General features: G+C 43.6%; 1 protein-coding gene across 3 annotated transcripts in view; it reads left to right on the forward strand.

Annotated features, from left to right (window-relative positions):
• The window catches only part of LOC124120406 (RYamide receptor-like), a 72,945-nt gene that overhangs the window by 41,895 nt on the left and 19,085 nt on the right, over positions 1–11,965 (forward strand). Inside the window, exon 1 of one of the 3 annotated variants that reach the window (XM_048392810.1) lies at positions 3,062–3,227. The exons of the other annotated variants lie outside the window; for them this stretch is intronic. The gene's annotated coding sequence lies outside the window, so the exon portion shown is untranslated. Of the gene's footprint in view, positions 1–3,061; positions 3,228–11,965 lie in introns of those variants that run through there. 3 annotated transcript variants of the gene reach the window in all.

Raw genomic sequence — 11,965 nt, forward strand, 5'->3', positions numbered from 1 at the left:
GCAATGAAGACACAACACACACGCAAAGAAGACACAATACACACGCAATAAGACACAACACACACGCTATGAAGACACAGCACACACGCTATGAAGACACAACACACACGCAATGAAGAAACAATACACACGCAAAGAAGACACAATACACACGCTATGAAGACACAATACACACGCTATGAAGACACAATACACACGCTATGAAGACACACAACACACGCAGGACACACCACACACACACACAAGACACAGCACACACGCAATGAAGACACAACACACACGCAATGAAGACACAACACACACGCAAAGAAGACACAACACACGCAGGACACACAACACACACGCAATGAAGACACACCACACACGCAAAGAAGACACAACACACACGCAATGATGACAAAACACACACGCAATGAAGACACAACACACACGCTATGATGACACAGCACACACGCAAGACAAACAACACACGCAGGACACACAACACACACGCAATGAAGACACACCACACACGCAATGAAGACACAACACACACGCAATAAAGACACAACACACACGCAATGAAGACACAACACACACGCTATGAAGACACAGCACACACGCTATGAAGACACAACACACACGCAAAGAAGACACAACACACACGCAATGAAGACACAACACACACGCAAAGAAGACACAACACACACGCAATGAAGACACAACACACACGCAATGAAGACACAGCACACACGCAATGAAGACACAACATACACGCAATGATGACACAACACACACGCAAGACACACAACACACGCAGGACATACAACACACACGCAATGAAGACACACCACACACGCAATGAAGACACAACACACGCAATGAAGACACAACACACACGCAAAGAAGACACAACACACACGCAATGAAGACACAACACACACGCAAAGAAGACACAACACACACGCAATGAAAACACAGCACACACGCATTGAAGACACAACACACATGCAAGTCACACAACACACGCAGGACACACAACACACACGCAATGAAGACACGACACACACATTCAAGACACAAAGCACACACGCAATGAAGACACAACACACATGCATGACACACAACATACAAAATGAAGACACAACACACACACCACACACACGCAAGACACATGCAAAACAACACAAGGCACACAGACGCACATTAGACACACAGACGCACATTAGACACACAGACGCACATTAGACACACAGACACACATTAGACACACAGACGCACATTAGACACACAGACGCACATTAGACACACAGACACACATTAGACACAGAGACGCACATTAGACACACAGACACACATTAGACACACAGACGCACAGACGCACATTAGACACACAGACACACATTGGACGCACAGACACACATTGGACGCACATTAGACACACAGACGCACATTAGACACACAGACACACATTAGACACACAGACGCACATAAGACACACAGACACACATTAGACACACAGACGCACATTAGACACACAGACGCACATTAAACACACAGACACATAGACACACAGACGCACATTGGACGCACATTAGACACACAGACGCACATTAGACACACAGACACACATTAGACACACAGACGCACATTAGACACACAGACACACATTAGACACACAGACGCACATTAGACACACAGACACACATTAGACACACAGACGCACATTAGACACACAGACACACATTAGACACACAGACGCACGTTAGACACACAGACACATAGACACACAGACACACATTAGACACAGACGCACATTAGACACACAGACGCACATTAGACACACAGACGCACATTAGACACACAGACGCACATTAGACACACAGACGCACATTAGACACACAGACACATAGACACACAGACGCACATTAGACACACAGACACACATTGGACGCACATTAGACACACAGACGCACATTAGACACACAGACACATAGACACACAGACACACATTAGACACACAGACACACATTAGACACACAGACACACATTAGACACACAGACGCACATTAGACACACAGACGCACATTAGACACACAGACACATAGACACACAGACGCACATTAGACACACAGACACACATTGGACACACAGACACACATTAGACACACAGACGCACATTAGACACACAGACACATAGACACACAGACACACATTAGACACACAGACGCACATTAGACACACAGACGCACATTAGACACACAGACGCACATTAGACACACAGACGCACATTAGACACACAGACACACAGACGCACATTAGACACACAGACACACATTGGACGCACATTAGACACACAGACACACATTAGACACACAGACGCACATTGGACACACAGACACATAGACACACAGACACACATTAGACACACAGACGCACATTAGACACACAGACGCACATTAGGCACACAGACACACATAAGACACACAGACGCACATTAGACACACAGACGCACATTAGACACACAGACACACAGACGCACATTAGACACACAGACACACATTGGACGCACATTAGACACACAGACACACATAAGACACACAGACACACATTAGACACACAGACGCACATTAGACACACATTGGACGCACATTAGACACACAGACGCACATTAGACACACAGACACATAGACACACAGACACACAGAATACATACACAATCATTACATTTATCAATAAAATCTCTGATATCAGCACAGTCCATTTTACGATTCCGACTATATCATAAGCATGTGTTTATGAATCATTCTATCATTAAGTTAGAAATTACTCGATTCTAATTGTTTAATCAGAGGTTGTCAAATCTCAATATATAAATTTTCGTCGTTTTCATTGCGATTCCTGCACATGGCAGAATGTGCGCATGCGTCAAGGTGTGAAGACGTGTTTATGTCGTGGGAGAAACATCAGCACTAAAAGTGGTGAAAAGTCAAGTAATACTTAATCAAATTTCATATTATGGTGTGATATGACTTCATGAATTTTGGTTATATAATTCTCCACTACAAGTCGACATTGTGCTTGTAAACGCACCTGTAATCAAGCTCACCTCAGGTCAGGTAGATATCGACTTTTGAATTCGTCAGCCGTGCGCCCGCCCTTCTCGTGCGGCCATGGGAGTCACACTACAATGTTGGCGTGTCCGCATTGGGATATTTTTACCCCAAACTCATCAATCAAAGTTCAAAGTGAGTAAATTGACTTTATCAGGAACATTTTTACAAAGACAATTTTGTTTTGTACTCATTCTCTGTTCACCTGTGTACATGAGTGGCCGACTCACAACTGACTGTGGGGACAGACGTACCGAACGTTACCGTGAGAAAGTTTTCAAATTCACATGTGACAGTTCTGATACAAATTGTGGTAGCAACGCTGTTAAAAGTCTTTTGTGACATTGAAATGAACCCTGGGCCAAGGGATAGGGTATCTAATTGTCGAACTAGGTCGGCGAGGCAATCAACCCTGACTGACGAGGGAGACAACGAATTGAATGTCGATACTGATCATATCGAGAAAAATGAAACGGATATTCAGAAAAGTATCAGGTCGGGAATTTCAGGCTTGAACAAAAGGTTTGACAATGTGATATCTGAATTCAATAATGAATTTGATAAACTGAAATCAGAAAATACTGAACTGATGAAATGTGTGACAGATTTAGAGGATGGTGTTGATAAGGCTGAAGCACAGAGCAGACGCAATAACATTATAATGCATGGCATTGAGGGGTCTCCGGATGAAACTTGATATCAGACTGAGGAATTAGTGCGAACGTTTTTGAAGGATGATTTAGACATCGAGGATGCAGGTTCAGATCCTAATGAATGCGCACACCGGTTAAAAAGCAAAAGTAAATCAAAACCTATTAAATGCAAATTCCTCTCTTACAAATCAAATCCAGAGTGTTTTCAAGTGCTAGAGATAAGTTAAAGAAGAATGAGACCCTACGAGTTGGAGAAGCCTACACATTGAAGACACGACAGACTAGAGCCGGACTCACCCACCCCATGCTGGACACTAGAGGTGAAGACACGACAGACCAGAGCCGGACTCACCCACCCCATGCTGGACGCTAGAGGTGAAGACACGACAGACTAGAGCCGGACTCACCCGCCACATGCTGGACACTAGAGGTGAAGACACGACAGACTAGAGCCGGACTCACCCACCCCATGCTGGACGCTAGAGGTGAAGACACGACAGACTAGAGCCGGACTCACCCACCCCATGCTGGACGCTAGAGGTGAAGACACGACAGACTAGAGCCGGACTCACCCACCCCATGCTGGACACTAGAGGTGAAGACACGACAGACTAGAGCCGGACTCACCCACCCCATGCTGGACGCTAGAGGTGAAGACACGACAGACTAGAGCCGGACTCACCCACCCCATGCTGGACGCTAGAGGTGAAGACACGACAGACTAGAGCCGGACTCATCCACCGCATGCTGGACACTAGAGGTGAAGACACGACAGCCTAGAGCCGGACTCACCCACCACATGCTGGACACTAGAGGTGAAGACACGACAGACTAGAGCCGGACTCATCCACCGCATGCTGGACACTAGAGGTGAAGACACGACAGACTAGAGCCGGACTTATCCACCGCATGCTGGACACTAGAGGTGAAGACACGACAGCCTAGAGCCGGACTCACCCACCACATGCTGGACACTAGAGGTGACGACACGACAGACTAGAGCCGGACTCATCCACCGCATGCTGGACACTAGAGGTGAAGACACGACAGCCTACTTATCTTATGACAAGCTCATCGTAGGTGATGATATTTTTGTATTAGACAGTAATGGGGGATTATAACGGGTGTGCAGTACACGAGGTAAACACTCATCGACCCGGAGCAGACCCGGTCACCATTCTCCTGCAGACAGGGCGGATAGCCCACCCGACCCGTAGCAGACCCCGTCACCATTCTCCTGCAGACAGGGCGGATAGCCCACCCGACCCGTAGCAGACCCCGTCACCATTCTCCTGCAGACAGGGCGGATAGCCCACCCGACCCGTAGCAGACCCCGTCACCATTCTCCTGCAGACAGGGCGGATAGCCCACCCGACCCGTAGCAGACCCCGTCACCATTCTCCTGCAGACAGGACGGATAGCCCACCCGGCCCGTAGCAGACCCCGTCACCATTCTCCTGCAGACAGGACGGATAGCCCACCCGGCCCGTAGCAGACCCCGTCACCATTCTCCTGCAGACAGGGCGGATAGCCCACCCGACCCGTAGCAGACCCCGTCACCATTCTCCTGCAGACAGGACGGATAGCCCACCCGGCCCGTAGCAGACCCCGTCACCATTCTCCTGCAGACAGGACGGATAGCCCACCCGGCCCGTAGCAGACCCCGTCACCATTCTCCTGCAGACAGGGCGGATAGCCCACCCGACCCCCAGGGGAGGGGCGACGGGAGACGCGCCGAAGGCTCTTCTTCTCGCGCTTCTCTTTCTTCTGCTTCAGACAAGGAAGAAGGCCGTGGCCCACTGAAGTACCAGCCCGAGTCACGTCACAACTTCCCCGTCAACAGACAACGCCTCTAAGCTCGACATTTAACATAAATGTCGAGCTTGGAACGTGCAAGGCTTTCATTCACACATTCAAAACACAGACTTTTTGAACTTTTGTCAGAAATATGAAATAGTTTGACTAATAGAGACCATGCAACCTGTCACTGACAGGGTTAGAAATATTTTCCCAGACTTTATTTGGTTTGCATCACTTGCCAGGAGATTGAAAAACTCTGGAAGATTTTCAGGCGGAGTGGCTGTGTAGTGAGTGATTGAGTGAGCTAATGCTTTACGTCACATTGGCAATATTTCAGCCATATCGTGGCGAGAAATTATACATTTTGAATACATATATTTTAACTAAATAAAAACCTGTCATCGATGGACAGTAAAATTACTAGAATATCACAGATTAATATTTAAAACTAGCATTCAACTATAAAAAGACACACTATAAATAACGGTACAATATAAAAAAGGGCTATAGATCGCCAGCAGCTGAAGGTAGATCACCATACTAGGGACCATGGGGACTTACAGTACTTAAGCTTCCTGCATGGAACCCAGCAGGATTTACATCATCCCTTCAGCAGTTAGCGGTTGTACGCAAAGTTAGCCACAATTAAAATCACAAATATATAAAAAGTCTAGTAGGCAGAACTATTCTTCGAATGACATGGACTTACTATATCCTCTCAGGGGGACAATAATTTTACACTACGTCAATCCCCTTTGAGGATACAGCCAATAACAAACTCAGATATAAATTCATTCTACCAATTTTAAAAAGTTTTTCATTTTATACAAGACATTATCAAAATTTACTATACAATTCTATTTCTTTTAAAAACTCAATAATTAAATGAGAATGAATATTGTTAAAAAGATCCTTTAGAGAAGATGATTTGAAATATTTATCCCTTGTGATGGCAAAATCAATACAGTCCAATTGTTTTCAGTCCAGCAGGACATGCTTGACCGTGATTCTCTCATCACAAGGGATACAAAATGGACGATCTTCACCTTTTAATAAATATTCGTGACTATATCTACTATTGCCAATACTACATCGCCGTAAAATGACCTCTTCAAATCGGGACTGACAACCCAAGTAGGTGTAACCGATATTTGGTTTAATTTCATGTAATTTATTGATACCTACTTGAGTGTCCCACTTCTGTTCCATTTGATCTCTGATGTAACATCTAAAAACAGGTTTGATATCGCTGTATGGATTCAGAAGTGGTGTCACAGATTTGTTGTGTGCTGCTTTTGCAGCAGCATCGGCCATTGTGTTCCCAATGATTCCAACAGGACTAAAGACGATGTCATATTGGCCAGTAGCAAGTTTATTATATGATTCAATAATTTGGATTAAAAGTGGATGGTTACATGATATATTTTTGATATCCTGAAGACATGAGAGAGAGTCTGAAAATAATACAAACTGCTTATGCTTAGATTGTTTACCAATATATTTTAGAGCTGTTAAAATGGCATGGGAATCGGCTGTAAAAATGGAACTATGATCTGGAAGTCGTGAAGAAATAGCCCTGGATCCAATGACAGTGGCGCTGGCAACCGCGTCACCATCTTTGGATCCATCTGTGAATATAGTTTTGTAAGTTTTATATGTGTTCCGCAACTGATTAAATGCTTGTTGGTAAATTGGTTGGTTTGTTTCGGATTTCTTAAGTTTAGTTAATGACAGATCAACCTCTGGCTATACCAACTGCCGTGGTGGAGAAGACAAAAGCTGAGTTGGAGCTTTATTTTTAAGATCGATATTAGCAGCAGAAATAGCAGGTTTGATTCGTAGACCGAGTGGAGGAATAAGTGATGGCTTTTTAAGGTATATGTCCTCATAGAGAGGATGAAAAACGCAACCATATGCAGGATAAGTTTGATTTGAATAAAGCTTTGTAAGATATTGTAATGAGAGTTTTATCCGACGTTGATTAAGTGATGGCTCATCAGCCTCCACATACAGACTTTCGATAGGGGATGTTCTGAAGGATCAAAGGCAAAGCCTCAGGCCTTGATGATGAATACTATATAATATTTTTAAGTTACTTTTACCGGCTCCACAACAGATGATGGAGCCATAGTCCAGTTTAGAACGGATGAGTGCTCTGTACAGTTGGAGGAGGGATTTCTGATCCCCTGCCCACTTTGAATTTGAAACGACTTTCAGAAGGTCAAGGGCCTTCAGGCATTTATTTTTCAAATATTTTATGTGTGGTAAAAAGGTCAGATGGTGGTAAAAAAAAATGCCCAAGAACTTGGCTTCTTTTACAACTTTAATAGGAGTGCTATCCAAAACTAGTTCTGGGTCTTTATGTGATTTGTATTTTCTACAAAAATGTATACAATTCGTTTTTTATTTTGAAAATTTAAAACCATTTTCTAATGACCATTTATTGATTTTATTTAGACATAACTGTAATTGTCTTTCAATAGTATGCATATTTCTACCACGACATGAAATGTTAAAATCATCCATGAATAGAGATCCATCAATGGAATCATTTAAAACCTTAGATAAGCTAATTATCTTAATACTGAACAATGTGACAGACAAAATATTGCCTTGTGGGACAGCCTGATTCTGATTGTAATGATCAGACAGGGTGGAACCAACACGAACTTGAAATTGCCTGTCTGATAAAAATTTGGAGATAAATTGAGGCATATCTTTTAAAAGACCATGTTTCCATGTAGTGTCATATGCTTTTTCTAAATCGAAAAAGATAGACACTGCATGTTGTTTGTTTATGGTGGCATTTTTAACAAAAGTTTCCAAACGAACTAAATGGTCGATTGTACTTCTGTTTCTTACGGAAACCACATTGTATATGTGTTAGTAGATTGTTGGTTTCCAGGTACCAAACTAAGCGATTATTGATCATACGTTCCATAGTTTTGCAAACGCAGCTGGTCAATGAAATTGGTCGATAATTTGAAGGATCAGTATGATCACGACCAGATTTAGGTATTGGAACAATAATAGCTTCACGTCACGAAGAAGGAAATTCTCCTGAAATCCAGATGTCATCAAATATTGTTAAAAGGGTTTCTAGACATGATTGTGGTAAATGTTTGAGGAGTTGATAAGGTATATTATCCGATCCTGAAGCAATATCATGACCTTGCCAAAGAGCAGTATGGAGCTCAAGCATGGAGAAGATTTCATTATAATCTTCCCCATTATCTGATTTGAAATTAATAGATTTCTTTTCTTGCTGCTCTTGGTATGATTGGAATTTAGGGACATAATTCGACGAGGAAGAATGTTTAGACAGAGTTTCACCAAGTTTATTGGCAATATCTGTTTCTGTCAACAAGTCATCCTCATGTTTAAGATGGTGGATGCTAGTTTTCAAACCCTTACCTTTAATTCTTTTAATCATGTTCCATACTTTAGACAATGGAGTACGTGAGTTTATTTTAGAGACATATTTTTGCCAAGATTGGCGTTTGTTTTGTTGAAATATGCGCCTGGCTTTAGCATTCATAATCTTGAATTTATTTAGATTATGCACCATTGGATGGCGGCGGAAATAATGCTCGGCCTTTTTCCTGGCCTTCCTAGCTTGTTTGCAAGCATCTTTAAACCATTGTTTTCGTATGTGAGGAACCGCAGAGGACTTTGGAATACATTCATCAGCAATTTTCGTTAATACATCAGAAAAAAACATTTCATAGGATCAGGTGAGGTGAAATTCGGTTTAACGTCGCGTCCAAGATTATTGCACTTATATAGCGACGTGCATAGGATCAGGAACACCAATAAAAAGATTAGGTTTAAGTTTGTTGGTACAGAGAGTTCCATAGAAGGCCCAGTTAGTTTTATTAAAGTTCCATCTTGATGATAGAGGAACATCAGATGGGGTCACAGGCTTTAAAATAGTAGGGAAATGGTCACTTCCACAGAAGTCATTGTGGACTGACCATTCAAATTCATTCAGTATTTTTTAATCTGTAATTGACAAATCCAGAGAAGAGTAAGTACCTATTCCAGGATGTAGATAAGTGTCTAAACCGTCATTAAATATGCACAAATCGTTATCAGAAATGAAATCTTCTATGGTCTTTAAATAAACCCCCTCCCATTGAAACAGCTGATTTGACTAAAGCCTTGAAACCCTGGTAAACAACTTTTAAACAAGAATTGTATGACGGTCTTTAAAGTTTACATGCATGCTCTATCATACATCAAAGTTGTGAGAAACTGACGACCAAAAGAACGTCTTTCTCTTGGGTGTCTGATACGTTCTCCATAGGGGCGGTGGGTAATCCTAGTGGTTAAAGCGTTCGCTTGTTCTTCCGAATACCCCGGTTTGTTTCCCCACATGGGTACAATGAGTGAAGCCCAATTCTGGTGTCCCCCACCATGATATTGCTAGAATATTGCTAAAAGCGGCGTAAAACCATACTCACTCCGTAGTTGCTGTGACGTCATCGTTCAAATCAAAATTGGTTCTGGCAAGAGCTATCTTCATGTTTGGGATCCGATGGCAGTCTGACGGAGCCAGATCATGAGAATAAGGAGGGTGCTGAAGGAGTTGAAAGCCACATTCGTGTATTGCAGCCATGGCAATTACTGATTTGTGTACTACTGTCCTGATGGACGAACCCACCTTTTAAATGTTTGATAGGTTTTCGTCAAACAACAGTCCGAATATAATCATCATCTTTAAGACGGTAAGACCCGTGGTGTGCGTGAACTCGGGCAGTTCAATATTTAACAGAGATTAACAAATACAACTGACCCACACTATATGCATTAACAGTAGTAGTCAATGACGATAGCATACATTACGTACAGCACTGCAACACGGTGATGACGGTTGAATGATGGTTGGAGTCTTTTGATGTTGGTTACTTCTTGGAAATTTCTGATTTTATAGTTTTTGAGGCTGGTTGTTAGGGCTTTGACTTTGTCCAAACTGGGTGCTGTGGCTGGGGTTGTCATGGATATGGTCTGATAGAGCAGCTGACTTAGAAATTTCTGAGTTTTGATGTTCTTAAATTGGGGTTTTGAGAGGCATTGATGTTTCGCCCATGTGCGATTGTCCACAATTACACGGAATGTGGTTTACTGCTCCCACTGCTTGTTGCTGTTGGCTGTATGGTGGTTTTCCTCTGGCTTTAATAGTGTTCTGAATGATGTTATTCCTATTGAAAACTACATCAATGTTGGCTTGTTTCGTTATGAGTCTCAGGATTTCGTGGCGAGTAGTTCGAAAGTAGGAGGCTGATCACAAAGGGTGCAGACTGTTCACGGGGAGATTTCAGGGTTTTCCTGGTATTACTCTGTATTGTCTGTTGCACTTACTGTTCGGGCTAGTGTCTGTGAACTTGTTTGAGATGATTTAGTTCAGTGGTAAGATGCTGCTTGGTTGAACAGATGTCATGATCTCGTCTGGCTCTGGTTGAGATGCTTCCTTTCTTGACTTGATGTGGATGATTTGAGGCATAGTGAAGATACTGATCTGTGTAGGTTGGTTTGCAGTAAACAGTGCCCTGGAGCTTGTTGTTATTGTCTTTCTGTACAAGTACATCAGACAAGGGTAGTTGGCAATTCTTCCTCCATGGTGAAGTGCATATGTGATTGTTGGAAGTTGAAGTAATCCAGCAGGGTTCTGGGGTCATTGTTGGGATGAAGATGACAAAGGTGTCCTCTACGTTGCAGGACTATCAGAGGAGGGTCAATGGAATGTTACCAGGTGTTTTTCGTCTAGGTGGGTCATCAAGATGTCGGTGATTAAGGAGGGTTGTCGGGGACTTGGCTGTTTTTCCTAGAGGTGCGAGGAGGTGGCTTTGGGTGAGGCTGACATTGGTTGAGTAAGGCCTTGTGCTGTTTCTGTAGGCTGTTGGTAGAGTCTTTCTTGAGTTGCATGTTGGTGGATTGATTGAGGGTGCTGTCAGTTGAGGCTTTTGAGGTGGTATCTATGATGACAGTTGCCTTAGATGTCAGGTGCCACATGGCAGGGTGTCTCGCTACTGGATGTCAGGTGCCACATGGCAGGGTGTCTCGCTACTGGGTGTCAGGTGCTTCATGGCAGGGTGTCTCGCTACTGGACGTCAGGTGCCACATGGCAGGGTGTCTCGCTACTGGATGTCAGGTGCTTCATGGCAGGGTGTCTCGCTACTGGATGTCAGGTGCCACATGGCAGGGTGTCTCGCTACTGGATGTCAGGTGCCACATGGCAGGGTGTCTCGCTACTGGATGTCAGGAGCTTCATGGCAGGGTGTCTCGCTACTGGATGTCAGATGCCACCAACCACATTGCCTCACTACTGGATGTCATATTCCATGTGACACATTATACGGGAGTCCTGCAGGTGTAGTTGAAATGTACGTGATACACCTGCAGATGTAGTTGAAATGTACG

This window comes from Haliotis rufescens, unplaced genomic scaffold, assembly GCF_023055435.1.
Source record: "Haliotis rufescens isolate VD_foot unplaced genomic scaffold, xgHalRufe1.0.p SCAF_11, whole genome shotgun sequence".
NCBI classification, from domain to species: Eukaryota; Metazoa; Mollusca; class Gastropoda; order Lepetellida; family Haliotidae; genus Haliotis; species Haliotis rufescens.